A 16,727-nucleotide genomic window follows, 5' to 3' on the forward strand; every position below is an offset into this window, starting at 1 on the left:
ATGGTCGCCTCAGGTACTTTTTCTGTCCGACCGTTTCCAGCTCCACCCTGCATGCGTCGGAAGGACGCTGAGGATGGCTGGTCTCCTCCGCCGCTCCAGAACGACTCTGATTCAATCCGCCCCTCCGGCCCCCTTATGTCTCCAAAGCCCCCCTTAACCCCCGGGTCATATGACGTCATCCTTGCGCATCCAATCGAATCCTCTTTTCGGACGTTTTGAGCACTCTGGCCGTTGGGGGGGGGGGGGGTCGCGTCATCCCCCCCCTTCCGATTGTCTCTGTGCCTGCGTTCCTCGCCGTTGACTCATCGATAATCCCCTCGCTCCCTCCAACTTAAGTCAACTCTTATCTGCCTAGGGGCTTTTCCCTCCCACCCCACTGTTTACCTTGCCGCTGGGTGCTGGCCTTGAGGTCCCACCCCCCCGTGTTGTGTAGGCTTCATCAACACCCTTTGCTATGTCAGCTGAATTTAGCTTTTATAAATATTCCTTTTGTAGCCAGACAGCCGAAATTGTGTGCACGGAGTTTTGGGTGAACATTCATTTTGAAGATACGAGGGCTTCCAGGCATGTTTATAACCATTTGCCCTCTCATTGTGTGCCACAACAGCCCGTGTGATGAATTTTTGAAACTTTTTCACTATATCATGAATAAGTAAAGACGTGCAAGTGATATATGACTGTGTATATTTCCATTCCTCTGTGCCTCGATACTGACGTGTAGATGGTGTGGATATTCTTTTTTTCTGTCTGCAGCTGATGCTGGTCTGATGGAGCAAAGGCAGTCAGCACAGCAGCTTGGTACGACAAGTCAACAATGCGACCAACGTGCATACAGCACAGATCGGACTGTAAATTTTACACAGCACCAGAGAACTCGCACAGGAGAGAAACCCTTCAGGTGCACTGTGTGTAACAAGGCATTTGCATGGCCATCAGTTCTTGAGACCCACCAGAGAACACACACAGGAGATAAACCCTTCAAGTGCACTGTGTGTGGGAAGAAATTTTCAGATTTATCTACTCTTAAAAAACACCAGAGAACACACACGGGAGAGAAACCCTTCAAGTGCAGTGTGTGTGTGAAGGCATTTTCACGGTCATCTTCTCTTAAAACACACCAGAGAACACACACGGGAGAGAAACCCTTTAGGTGCACTGTGTGTGGGAAGACATTTTCAGATTCATCTACTCTTAAAAAACACCACAGAACACACACGGGAGAGAAACCCTTTAAGTGCACTGTGTGTGACACGGCATTTGCATGGCCATCAGTTCTTGAGACCCACCAGAGAACTCACACTGGAGAGAAACCCTTCAAGTGCAGTGTGTGTGGGAAGGCATTTTCAGATTCATCTATTCTTTAAAAACACCAGAGAACACACACGGGAGAGAAACCCTTCAAGTGCAGTGTGTGTGAAGGCATTTTCACGGTCATCTGCTCTTAAAACACACCAGAGAACACACACAGGAGAGAAACCCTTCAGGTGCACTGTGTGTGGGACGGCATTTTCATGGTCATCTGCTCTTAAAGCACACCAGAGAACACACACGGGAGAGAAACCCTTCAAGTGCACTGTGTGTGGGAAGAAATTTTCAGATTTATCTACTCTTAAAAAACACCAGAGAACACACACGGGAGAGAAACCCTTCAAGTGCAGTGTGTGTGTGAAGGCATTTTCACGGTCATCTGCTCTTAAAACACACCAGAAAACACACACGGGAGAGAAATCCTTGTGCAGTGTGTGTGGGAAGACATTTTCTGATTCATCTGCTCTTAAAACACACCAGAGAACACACACGGGAGAGAAACCCTTCAGGTGCAGTGTGTGTAGGAAGACATTTTCAGATTCATCAACTCTTAAAAAACACCACAGAACACACACGGGAGAGAAACCCTTTAAGTGCACTGTGTGTGACAAGGCATTTGCATGGCCATCAGTTCTTGAGACCCACCAGAGAACTCACACAGGAGAGAAACCCTTCAAGTGCAGTGTGTGTGGGAAGGCATTTTCACGGTTATCTGCTCTTAAAATACACCAGAGAACACACACAGGAGAGAAACCTTTCAAGTGCAGTATGTGTGTGAAGACATTTTCAGATTCATTTGCTCTTAAAACACACCAGAGAACACACACGGGAGAGAAACCCTTCAAGTGAACTGTGTGTGGGAAGGCATTTTCAGATTCATCGACTCTTAAAATACACCAGAGAACACACACGGGAGAGAAACCCTTCAAGTGCAGTATGTGTGTGAAGACATTTTCAGATTCATTTGCTCTTAAAACACACCAGAGAACACACACGGGAGAGAAACCCTTCAAGTGCAGTGTGTGTGTGAAGGCATTTTCAGTGTACACACACACAGTGACACACACAGTGACACAGCGACACACAGTGACACAGTGTATACACATAGTGTACATACACACAGTGTACACACACACAGTGTATACACAATAATGTCCACGTTGTTGTAGCTGAGCTCACACACCCAAGGGAAGGAGCAATGGAAAATGAATCTAAATCAACTTAAACTCCAACTCTGTGACGTCACCACTCTACATTACCTCATCGGCGTGAAACGCCAGGGGGAGGTGTACCTCGCTAGTGACGTCATGTCACCAAGGTATTCACCCGTCCCCCGCGCTCTTGAGCGTGACGTCACCTCCGCATTGGTCACTGCCGATATCGGTCCAGTGGCAATCCTTATTTGGGCAAAGCTACGGCCAGTAACTGGTGGCTCATTAACATAATGCTCCGTTAAAGCCGTTATTTCGACGGGTTCAGCGCCCACGCCCCCATCCCTCGACATATGGGACGGCTTCATTAACATAATTTATTCAGTTACAGAGCCGCTCGTGGGAGGCAAGTGACGTCATACTACTTCCTGCTGTCGCGAGGTAACAGGAAGCTGCCGTGTGCGCGCTTGCACTGAAATCCGAGGTGAGAAATTCTCATCGTTGTGGTGGTGGTCGTTGTGGTGGTGGTGGTTGTTGTTGTTTACCAAGGTAGAGCCTCGCTCTCTCTCGTAGGGATGTCAGTTGAGTAGCAGCGAGCATGGGAATCGATGTCCAGGTTGGAACTTTACAACGCGGGGCCTAGCCACGCGGGGCCTTGCCTCCTACCCTCGCCTGATTGCGTTTACTTTAATTATCTCTCTTTAAGTTTAATTTGTCTTCACCCGGCTCGCCACTTTGTAACTTTGTTTTATTGTAAATATTCACGCAGTTTTTATGTTTTTCACCAGGCCAAGCCCGCTTGAGCTGCTATACCGCTCTTGTTATCAGAAGCGACCTGCCCACAACAACACAAGGTGAGGCTTTGTCAACGTGTGTGAATGTTTTGACTTAAAACTTTGGTGACTGCAGGAATTAATATTCTTGGTTCTTTCGGTAAAGTCACGTAGATTGAAAATCAAATAAAAATAACAGATTATAAATTAAATGAAAAATAAAAAATTGAAAATAAAGCAAAAAACCCACGACGTTTCGATCGCAACACAAGTGGTCTTTATCTTATTAAATTTAATCTGTTATTTTTATTTTCAATCTACGTGACTTTACTGAAAGAACCAACAATACGTGCGTCAATGTATCTATCGGTCAAAGACGCTAAGCGTGTGCCGCTGTTGACTCTGTGTGGAGGGGAACACCTTCACCACGGGGAGAGAGAGACAGAGACATGGATAGCCTCGGCTATGTTGATTGATCCTCGATTCATTACTTGGTGGAGTAAGGAAGAATTAATGCTGAGCAGATGAAGGTGGCCAGGCATTGTTCTGGTCACACCGCCACCTGTTTACCCATGGCAGTGTGTAACAGTGTCAAGTTTGTGTTTGCAGTAAAGTCTATTAACTCTGTTGAACACGGAGGTTATATCAAAACAATAGTTTATTTTTGTTTTCCTCTTGAACTCTTTGTAAGAATGTAAACAGGAGGTGAACACAGCACACACATTCAGCTGAAGTCGGAACTGTTCATCCCCAGCATTCAAGGACATCTGAGCCTGGATTCACACCTCTAAGTTGCGATTGAACATTAATTTATGCATTTCTGCATAACACAAATAGTATTGTTTTCAACACCCTTTGCTATGTCAGCCGAATTGAACTTTCATAAATATTCCTTTTGTAGTCAGACAGCCGAAATTGTGTGCTTAGAGTTTTGAGTTAACATTCATCTTGAAGATATGAAGGCTCTCAGGCATATTAATGACATTTGCCCTCTCATTGTGTGCCATAACAGCCCGTGGAGAGAAACCCTTCAGGTGCACTCTGTGCGGGAAGGCGTTTGCACGTTCATCAAATCTGATGAATTTGGGAAACTTTTTCACTACATCATGAATATATTAATAAGTATAGACGTGTAAGTCACGTGTGCATTCCTCTGTGCCTGACGTGTAGATGGTGTGGATATTCTTTGTTTCTGTCTGCAGCTGACGCTTCCTCTGCAAAATTGGTCTGATGGAGCAAAGGCAGTCAGCGCAGCTCGGTACGACAAGTCAACAATGCGACCAGCGTGCATACAGCACGGACCGGACTGGAAATTTGACGCAGCACCAGAGAACTCACACAGGAGAGAAACCCTTCAAATGTACTGTGTGTGGGAAGGCATTTTCATGGTCATCTGCTCTTAAAAAACACCAGAGAACACACACAGGAGAGAAACCCTTCAAGTGTACTCTGTGCGGAAAAACATTTTCAGATTCATGTAATCTTGTAATACACCAGAGAACACACACGGGAGAGAAACCCTTCAGGTGCACTCTGTGCGGGAAGGCGTTTGCACATTCATCTGATCTTAAAGTACACCAGAGAACACACACGGGAGAGAAACCCTTCAGGTGCACAATGTGCAGGATGGCGTTTACACAGTCATGTAATCTTGTAACACACCAGAGAACACACACGGGAGAGAAACCCCTCAGGTGCAGTGTGTGTGGGAAGACATTTTCATGGTCATCCACTCTTAAAACACACCAGAGAACACACGGGAGAGAAACCCTTCAAGTGCAGTGTGTGTGGGAAGACATTTTCAGATTCATCTACTCTTAAAAAACACCAGAGAACACACACGGGAGAGAAACCCTTCAAGTGCAGTGTGTGTGGGAAGGCATTTTCAGATTCATTTGCTCTTAAAACACACCAGAGAACACACACCGGAGAGAAACCCTTCAAGTGCAGTGTGTGTGGGAAGGCATTTTCAGATTCATCATGATCTTCAAAGACACCAGAGAACACACACGGGAGAGAAACCCTTCAAGTGCACTGTGTGTGGGAAGACTTTTTCAGATTAATCTACTCTTAAAACACACCAGAGAACACACACGGGAGAGAAACCCTTCAAGTGCAGTGTGTGTGGGAAGGCATTTTCAGATTCATTTGCTCTTAAAACACACCAAAGAACACACGGGAGAGAAACCCTTCAAGTGCAGTGTGTGTGGGAAGACATTTTCATGGTCATCTGCTCTTAAAAAACACCAGAGAACACACACGGGAGAGAATGCCTTTAAGTGCAGTGTGTGTGGGAAGGCATTTTCAGATTAATCTCATCTTCAAAGACACCAGAGAACACACACGGGAGAGAAACCCTTCAAGTGCAGTGTGTGTGGGAAGACATTTTCGGATTCATTTGCTCTTAAAACACACCAGAGAACACACACGGGAGAGAAACCCTTCAAGTGCACTGTGTGTGGGAAGGCATTTTCACGGTCATCTGCTCTTAAAAAACACCAGAGAACACACATGGGAGAGAAACCCCTCAAGTGCAGTGTGTGTGGGAAGGCATTTGCAAATTCATCAAATCTTCAAGTACACCAGAGAACGCACAAGCACCAGAAGATCCACAAGGAGTGGAGTCTGAAATCAGCTTGTGAAAGTCAAAGTGCCACAATAAGCCCATCCCTCATGAAACACGAACCGGAGGAAAATCCCAGCTTGCACACTTTTAAAGGTATCGAGGTGAAATATGAAGAGGTGATGTTGAAATGTGAAGAAGTGAAGGTGAAATGTGAAGAAGTGATGGTGAAGAGTGAAGAAGTGAAGGTGAAATGTGAAGATGAAGATTCAACTCCAAAATGGGACCTTCACATCGATGGAGACAACGTGAAACAGGAGGAGAATTCTGACTGTGAGGCAGAGCGAGGCAACTCCCAGCAGTTTGTGGAAGTGGAGGTGTGGGTGGACTTCCTCCGAGGCAATACAAAGTCAAGTGGAGACCCGGTAGATGTGTAAGCCTGAGATGATGTCGCTCTAATAGATGCACCTTTGTCACAGGCCTTTAATGACAGGAATGTGTAGTTAGACACTCAGCTCCTAGGTTCAACCTGCAGAGTAAGGGCGGCCAGTCTTTGTGGACCTGTGGATTGGGTAGATCTTTAACCAGGAGTGAGAGACAATAAGCCCCCAAGCATTCACTATGTTATAATTGCATTTACTCGGTGCTTGCTTAACCGCCTCAGCAACTCGGACTTTTGTGTCGTACCTCGTCTGAAACACTCGAAGGAGCATCCCCAAGTAGCAGCTGCCCCTGTGTGGCACAAGGTGGTGGCCCTGCACCGGCCTGCATGTGACCAAGAGCCTGTCAGTAGGGGGCGATGATTGATGCGTCATCTCAGTTGTGTAGTTTGTAGGCAATCTTGATTCGAAGCTTTCGTGACTGCAGGAATCCACACTCTTGAGTTCTTTCGGTAAAGTCACCACGTGGGTAGAAACATAACAGATCACGGCGTTTAGATCACAACACGAACAATCGTCATCAGGTGGGACAACCACAGCAAGAGATACTGCTGAATAGGCGCCTACTCCAGCAGTTTCTTCTTCTTGCTGCTGTGCTTGTCCCACCTGATGACGATTGCTTGTGTTGCCATCGAAACGCCGTCATCTATTTTTTGTAGTGTAATGTTTTAAATTTGCTACATTTTGACCCAGACGCCAGCATGCAACGGTCTACTCGTTTTGAATGACACAACAATAGTACGTTGTGCATACACTGTTAAGCAGACGGTGCGTATTTGTTAAATAACTTCTTGTTAATACGATGTAACGTGATGCAGTCAATTTCGCTGCAGTAATCCAATGTTAATATGCCCGTCAATGATTTAGAATGAATACTTGTCTGATTGTGTGCGTACGTGTAACATTTTGTATGAGGAACAAACATTGAATAAGTGATGTTAGGACAATGTGTGTGTGTGTTTTGGAAGTAACCTGTACAGAGAACTCGATACCCGTTGTTCTTGTGATACAGGTCAAAGGGTACTTTTGTGTTTCACGAAGCGTCTGCCTCTGCAGCAACTCATTCTCTTTGAAATAGGAAGCATGCTCGGATCATTCATCAGTTACAAGGCATACCACTTGAAAGTTACACGTATAGGAGGAGGTACATTCTCTACAACACGAATTGTAGTTTTGTCTTACGTGTTGACGTAGATTTTATCTAACTGGGACTAGAAATGCTCCTTGCTGATTCACGTCTGGATGTTCGTAACCATCGGTTGAAGCAAACCCCACTGCTGTTGTTGAGACGCTGTGCACCAATAATGGTCCAACACATTGACGGCCTTCAGGCCAGGAAAGTCACAACATTTGCACACGAAGGACGCATTCACGCAAGTACCCCATGCTCCGTTTTGAAGTTTTAAAATGAAACATCTTTGAATTGTGTTGTGTTTTGAATTAGATGATTTTATTTCTTCATTAAAAGCTTGTATCAATTTACATCTGGAAGACTTCATTGAAAAGGACATTTCGTGTGAATTTTCTCTCGTCATTAAGTAGATGGCCTTGCCGGGGGTTCAGTTCAATGCAGACACAAACAGGGTACATACACAATGTACACACACAGTTTATACACAGTGTACACACAGTGTATACACACAGTGTACACACACACAGTGTACACACAGTATATACACAGTGTACACACAAAGTGTATACACAGTGAACACACTGTGCACACACAGTATACACAAACAGTGTACACACACACTGTACACACATAGTGTACACACACACAGTGTACACACACACAGTGTACACACACACAGTGTATATACATAGTTTACACACACACTGTACACACAGTGTACACACACAGTGTATACACATAGTGTACACACACACAGTGTACACACACAGTGTACACACATAGTGTACACATACACACAGTGTACACACACTGACACACACACAGTGACAGACACACAGTGACACAGTGACACAACAACAACCGCCATTCGCCACTAAGTGGTGGTGACGTCACCACGACGCTTGTGCCAGGCACAGTGACACACACACAGTGACACAGTGACACACACAGCGACACACAGTGCACACACAGTGTACACACACAGTGTACACACACACAGTGTACACACACACAGTGTATATACATAGTTTACACACACACTGTACACACAGTGTACACACACAGTGTATACACATAGTGTACACACACACAGTGTACACACACAGTGTACACACATAGTGTACACATACACACAGTGTACACACACTGACACACACACAGTGACAGACGCACAGTGACACAGTGACACAACAACAACCGCCATTCGCCACTAAGTGGTGGTGACGTCACCACGACGCTTGTGCCAGGCACAGTGACACACACACAGTGACACAGTGACACACACAGCGACACACAGTGCACACACAGTGTACACACAGTGTACACACATAATGTACACACACAATGTACACACACACAGTGTACACACACAGTGTAGACACACAGTGTACACACACACAGTGTGCACACACAGTGTACACACACACAATGTACACACACAAGTGTACACACACAGTGTACACACAGTGTATACACACTGTACACACACAGTGTACACACAGGGTACACACACAGTGTACACACAGTGACACACACAATGACAGTGACACAACAACAACCGCCATTCGCCACTAAGTGGCGGTGACGTCACGACGCTTGTGCCAGGCACAGTGACACACACAGTGACACACACAGTGTACACACACAGTGTACACACACACACAGTGTATACACAATAATGTCCACGTTGCTGAGCTCACACACCCAAGGGAGGGAGCAATGGAAAATGAATCTAAATCAACTTAAACTCCAACTCTGTGACGTCACCACTCTGCATTACCTCATCGGCGTGAAACGCCAGGGTGAGGTGTACCTCGCTAGTGACGTCAGGTCACCAAGGTATTCACCCCTCGCCCGTCCACCGCGCGCTTGAGCGTGACGTCACCTCCGCCTGGGTCACTGCCGACATCGTTCCAGTGGCAATCCTTATTTGGGCAAAGCTAGGCCCAGTGACTGGCGGCTCATTAACATAATGTATCCGTTGAAGCCGTCGCGAGTTTATTGCGACGGGTTCGGCGCTCACGCTCCCATCCCTCGCAGTTTGGGCCGGCCTCATTAACATAATTTATTCAGTTAGAGAGCCGCTCGTGGAAGGGAAGTGACGTCATGCTACTTCCTGCTGTCGCGAGGTAACAGGAAGCTGCCGTGTGCGCGCTTGCACTGAAATCCGAGGTGAGAAATTCTCATCGTTGTGGTGGTGGTCGTTGTGGTGGTGGTTGTTGTTGTTGTTTACCAAGGTAGAGCCTCGCTCTCTCTCGTAGGGATGTCAGTTGAGTAGCAGCGAGCATGGGAATCGATGTCCAGGTTGGAACTTTACAACGCGGGGCCTAGCCACGCGGGGCCTTGCCTCCTACCCTCGCCTGATTGCGTTTACTTTAATTATCTCTCTTTAAGTTTAATTTGTCTTCACCCGGCTCGCCACTTTGTAACTTTGTTTTATTGTAAATATTCACGCAGTTTTTATTTTTGTTCTTTTGTTAGCAAGCCAAGCCCGCTTGAGCTGCTATACCGCTCTTGTTATCAGAAGCGACCTGCCCACAACAACACAAGGTGAGGCTTTGTCAACGTGTGTGAATGTTTTGACTTAAAACTTTGGTGACTGCAGGAATTAATATTCTTGGTTCTTTCGGTAAAGTCACGTAGATAGAAAATTTAATAAAAATAACAATGAAAATAAATAAAAAATATTTTTTTAATAAAGCAAAAAAACTCACGTTTTTAACACAAGCAGTCTTTATTTAATGTAATTGTATTATCTGTTATTGTTATTTTCTATCTACGTAACTTTACCGAAAGAAACAAGAATACGTGTGTCAATGTCTATCGGTCAAAGACGCTAAACGGAGTGACGCGCAAACTCCAAATATACAGCAGGCGTCAGGGTCGGGATCGAACCCACGACTTCCTGTATACCAGGTGAGGTAGTTAACATCTCACCACGGAGAGAGACACGCAAACTCCAGTTAGCCTCGGCTATGTTCGTTGATCCTCGATTAATAACTTGGTGGAGTGAGGAAGCATTCATGCCAAACAGATTAAGATGGCCAGGCGTGATTCTAGACACGCCACCGCCTGTTTACCCAGTGACAGTGTACAGTTTGTGTTTGCAGTAACGTCTATTAACTCTGTTGAACACGGAGGTTATAGCGTAACAATAGTTTACTTTTGTTTTCCTCTGGAACTCTTTATATGAATGGAAACAGGAAGTTAACACAGCACACACATTCAGCTGAAGTCGGAACTGTTCATCCCAGCATTCAAGGACATCTGAGCCTGGATTCACACCTCTAAGTTGCGATTGAACATTAATTTATGCATTTCTGCCTAACACAAATAGTATTGTTTTCAACACCCTTTGCTATGTCAGTTGAATTTAGCTCTCATAAATATTCCTTTTGTAGCCAGACAGCTGAAATTGTGTGCTCGGACTTTTGGGTGAACATTCATTTTGAAGATTCGAGGGCTTCTCGGCATGTTTATGACCATTTTCCCTCTCATTGTGTGCCATATCAGCCCTGTGATGATTTTGGGAAACGTTTTTACTACATCCTGAATATATGAATAAGTATAGTATAGACGTGTAAGTCACATGTGACTATATATGCATTCCTCTGTGCCTCGATACTGTCGTGTAGATGGTGTGGATATTATTTTTTTCTGTCTGCAGCTGACGCTTCCTCCGCAATATTGGTCTGATGGAGCAAATGCAGTCAGCGCAGCTCGGTATGACAAGTCAACAATGCGACCGGCGTGCGTACAGCTCGGATCGGACTGGAAATTTGACACGGCACCAGAGAACTCACACAGAGAAACCCTTCAAGTGCACTGTGTGTGGGAAGGCATTTACTTGGCCATCTGTTCTTCAGACCCACCAGAGAACACACACAGGAGAGAAACCCTTCAAGTGCACTGTGTGTGGGAAGGCATTTTCACAGTCATCTGCTGTTAAAAAACACCAGAGAACACACACGGGAGAGAAACCCTTCAGGTGTACTCTGTGCGGGAAGGCGTTTGCACAGTCATCACATCTTCAAGTACACCAGAGAACACACACAGGAGAGAAACCCTTCAAGTGCACTGTGTGTGGGAACGCATTTTCAGATTAATGTAATCTTGTAACACACCAGAGAACACACACGGGAGTGAAACCCTTCAGGTGCACGATGTGCGGGAAGGCGTTTGCACATTCATCAAATCTGCAAAGACACCAGAGTACACACACGGGAGAGAAACCCTTCAAGTGCACTGTGTGTGGGAAGGCATTTTCACGGTCATCTGCTCTTTAAAAACACCAGAGAACACACACAGGAGAGAAACCCTTCAGGTGCTTTTTGTGCGTGATGATGTTTTCACAGTCACCACATCTTCAAGTACAGCAGAGAACACACATGGGAGAGAAACCCTTCAGGTGCACTCTGCAGGAAGGCGTTTGCACATTCATAAAATCTTCAAGTACACCAGAGAACACAAAAGCATCAGAAGATCTGCAAGGAGTGGAGTCTGAAATCAGCTTGTGAAAGTCAAAGTGCCACAATAAGCCCATCCCTCGTGAAACACAAACCGGAAAAAAATCCCAGCTTGGACACTTTTAAAGTTATCGAGGTGAAATATGAAGAGGTGATGGTGAAGAGGGAAGAAGTGATGGTGAATAGCGAAGAAGTGAAGGTGAAATGTGAAGATGAAGATTCAACTCCAAAATCGGACCTTCACATTGATGGAGGCAACGTGAAGCAGGAGGAGAATTCTGACTGTGAGGCAGAGCGAGGCAACTCCCAGCAGTTTGTGGAAGTGGAGGTGTGGGTGGACTTCCTCCGAGACAATACAAAGTCAAGTGGAGACCCGGTAGATGTGTAAGCTTGAGACAATGTCGCTCCAATAGATGCACCTTTGTCACAGGCCTTTAATGACAAGAACGTGAAGTTGGACACTCAGTTCCTTGGTTCAACCTGCAGGGTAAGAGCGGCCAGTCTTTGTGGACCTGTGGGTTGGGTAGATCTTTAACCAGGAGCGAGAGACAATAAGCCCCCAAGCATTCACTATGTTATAATAATTGCATTTACACGGTGCTTGCTTAACCGCCTAAGCAACTCAGAGTTTCGTGTCGTACCTCGTCTGAAACATCCCCAAGTAGCAGCTGCCCCTGTGTGGCACAAGGTGGTGGCCCTGCACCGGCCTGCATGTGGACAAGAGCCTGTCAGTAGGGGGCGATGATTGATGGGTCATCTCAGTTGTGTAGTTTGTAGGCAATCTTGATTCGAAGCTTTCGTGACTGCAGTGTATACACAGTGTATACACAGTGTACACACACACACAGGGTATACACAGTGTACACATACACAGTGTACACACGGTGTACATACAGTGTATACACCCAGTGTACACACACAGGGTACACACAGTGTATGTATACACACACACAGTGTACACACAGTGGCATACACCGTGTACACACACAGTGTATACAGTGTACACACACACACAGTGTACACACACAGTGTACACACACAATGTACACACAATGTACACACACACAGTGTACACACACTGTACACACACACAGTGTACACATACGCAGTGTACACACACACAGTGTACACACACTGTACACACACAGTGTACACATGCGCAGTGTACACACACACAGTGTATACACATAGTGTACACACACACAGTGTACACACACAGTGTCTGTACACAGTGTACACACACACACAATGTACACACACACATAGTGTACACACACAATGTACACAATGTACACACACAGTGTACACACACACAGTGTATACAGTGTACACACACACAGTGTACACACACAATGTACACACAATGTACACACACACAGTGTACACACACTGTACACACATACAGTGTACACATACGCAGTGTACACACACACAGTGTACACACACTGTACACACACACAGTGTACACATACGCAGTGTACACACACACAGTGTATACACATAGTGTACACACACACAGTGTACACACACAGTGTCTGTACACAGTGTACACACACACACAATGTACACACACACATAGTGTACACACACAATGTACACAATGTACACACACAGTGTACACACACACAGTGTACACACACATTGACGGCCTTCAGGTACTTTCCAGACTGTACACCGTGCAAACATTATACAAATACACTTTTGTGTTGTTTAACGGGGGGGGGGGGAGCTCAATAATGTATATATTTTTTTGCACGGCAAGTGAGCTGTGACGTCAGATCTGTCACGTGACCCTCGTATGTGGAAGCGTCACGCATTGTAGTGTAGCGGTTAGCGTTGTCTGTGTGTGTGTCTGTGTGTGTGTGTGTCTGTGTGTGTGTAAGCCTAACGCATTGTAGTGTAGCGGTTAGCGCTACGCTACACTACGAACCCGGCGACCCGAGTTCGATTCCCGCTCACGGCCACCACCGGTGACAATTATTTGAACCGGTCCTGGGCCTCCCCTAGGTCGACTCAGCCTCTAACGAGTAACTGCTGTGGTGTGTGAACATCGCCACTGGGGAGACAAAGGCGGCCGGGTGTGGTGAATCCAAGTCCCGGGCGAAGCCGGGTAGTAACAGCTAGTCCTGGATATACCTACACAGCCTACATACAACAGAATAAGTAGTATCTCTTGACCCTGTAGTTGTATCTACTGACTGTACAGTAGTATCTACTGAGCCAGTAGTAGCTACTGACTGTTTAGTAGTATTTACTGACTGTAGTAACTACTGACCGTAGTAGTATTTACTGGCCCTGCTGTAGTGTCTACCGACTCTATAGTAGTAACGACTAACTGTATAGTAGTATCTGCTGACTCTATAGGAGTATTCACTGACTATAGTAGTAACTACTAACTCTATATCAGTATCTACTCACTCTATAGTAGTGCCTACTGACTCTAGTAGCTACTGACCGTAGTTGTATCTGCTGACTGTAGCAGTATTTGCTGACTGTAGTGGTATAGTCTGACTGTTTTAGTATCTACTAACTCTATATAGCGGTATGTACCAACTCGATAGCATTATTTACTATTACTACAGCAGTGCATACCGACTGTGGTGGATCCTGCTCTCACTACAGCAATGCATACTTACTGTGGTGGTAACTGCTATCACTACAGCAGTGCATACTGACTGTGGCGGTACTTGCTATCACTACAGACCAATTTACTCAGACAGAGACCTACAGACTCACACATAGACCCATAGACTTGCACAGAGACCAATTTACTCTGACAGAGACCCACAGACTCACACATAGACCCATATACTCACACAGAGACCAATTTACTCTGACAGAGACCCACAGACTCACACAGAGACCCATAGACTCACACAGAGACAAATTTACTCTTACAGAGACCCACAGACTCACACAGAGACCCATAGACTGATAGACTCACACAGATACCAATTTACTCTGACAGAGGCCCACAGACTCACACAGAGACCCATAGACTCACACAAATATCAATTTACTCTGACAGAGGCCCACAGATTCACACAGAGACCCATAGACCCACACAGAGACCAGTTTACTCTGACAGAGACCCACAGACTCACACAGAGACCCATAGACTGATAGACTCACACAGATACCAATTTACTCTGACAGAGGCCCACAGACTCACACAGATACCCATAGACTCACACAGATACCAATTTACTCTGACAGAGGCCCAAAGACTCACACAGATACCCATAGGCCCACAGACTCACACAGAGACCCACAGACTCACACAGAGACCCACAGACTCACACAGAGACCCACAGACTCACCACACAGGCGGTCCCCACGAGGTGGTCGTCAGCCGTGCCCGGCGGCTGAGCATTACTCACCCCCCCCCCCCCCCCCACCACGTCGCTGTCTCCACAGCTGCCGTGACGAGTGTCGCTGTCTTCCTGCTGTCTCCACAGCTGCCGTGACGAGTGTCGCTGTCTTCCTGCTGTCTCCGCAGCTGCCGTGACGAGTGTCGCTGTCTTCCTGCTGTCTCCACAGCTGCCGTGACGAGTGTCGCTGTCTTCCTGCTGTCTCCGCAGCTGCCGTGACGAGTGTCGCTGTCTTCCTGCTGTCTCCACAGCTGCCGTGACGAGTGTCGCTGTCTTCCTGCTGTCTCCACAGCTGCCGTGATGAGTGCCGGTGACTCCAGGTTGTCTCTGGCCGCTGCCGTGATGAGTGCCGGTGACTCCAGGTTGTCTCTGGCCGCTGCTGGAGCTCACAGGAACATTCTGGTGAGTCGCTTTTAGGGGGGGCTCACCGGTGCTCTGTGTACTACTATACACTGTACACTACTATACACTGTACGCTATACTATACGCTATACTATACACTGTACACTATACACTGCACACTATACACTGTACACTATACTATACACTGTACACTATACTATACACTGTACGCTATACTATACACTACTATACACTGTACACTATACACTGTACACTATACTATACACAACTATACACTACATTACTATACACTACACAACTATACACTGTACACTATACACAACTATACACTACATTACTATACACTACACAACTATACACTGTACACTATACACAAATATACACTACAATTACTATACACTACACTACTATGCACTACATTACTATACACTACACTACTATACACTCACTATACCCTACACTACTATAAACTACAGTACTATACGCTACTATGCACTATGCACTACTATACACTACAATGTAATATACACTACTATACACTACAATCGGTCCTGGGCCTCCCCTAGGTTGACTCAAAAGAGTAGCTGGTGTAGCGGTGTGTCGTAGTAAACAAAGCCACTGGGGAGACAAAGGCGGTTCGGCGTGGTGCTGGCCACCCACCCCCTCATGTGCCACAGTGCCGGCAGCTTTGATAGGTGCTTCTCTTCGCTAACAGCACTTGCCCCTATAGCCTGCCGTGGCTACACGGGGGACCTTTGTGTCTGTGTGAGTGATGACATGTGGCTCCGTGATGCCTCTGTCCGCTGGGATGCAGCTGAAGCTGGTGCCTGCGATGCTTCGTCTGCTGCAGTCGGTCGGTGTCGAGGGCGACACATTCACGTGGGAGCAGGTGGGTCCCATCACTACCACCAACACCATCATCATCTGCGTGGCTAGGAGATGTTGACTACCTCGCCTGGTGTACAGGAGGTCGTGGATTCCATCGCGACCCTGACACCTGCTGTATAATTTGGATTTGCAGGATTATCACACATGGCTACGTGCGGTGCGAAAGAAGTTCAACATAGTACAGACGTTACACTCACCCACCCACTCACCCAACCACTCACTCTACTCACCCTCTAACCCATCCACTCACCCTCTAACCCATCCACTCACTG

General features: G+C 46.3%; 1 pseudogene; it reads left to right on the top strand.

Moving 5' to 3' along the window:
- Nucleotides 1-16,727, top strand: part of LOC142912369 (uncharacterized) — a 25,243-nt pseudogene continuing 8,516 nt past the window's right edge.

The sequence above is a fragment of the Petromyzon marinus genome, unplaced genomic scaffold (genome assembly GCF_048934315.1).
Source record: "Petromyzon marinus isolate PM22_M1 ecotype Great Lakes invasive population unplaced genomic scaffold, UKy_Petmar_22M1.pri1.0 PM_G_Scaffold_2, whole genome shotgun sequence".
In the NCBI taxonomy this organism is placed as follows: Eukaryota; Metazoa; Chordata; class Hyperoartia; order Petromyzontiformes; family Petromyzontidae; genus Petromyzon; species Petromyzon marinus.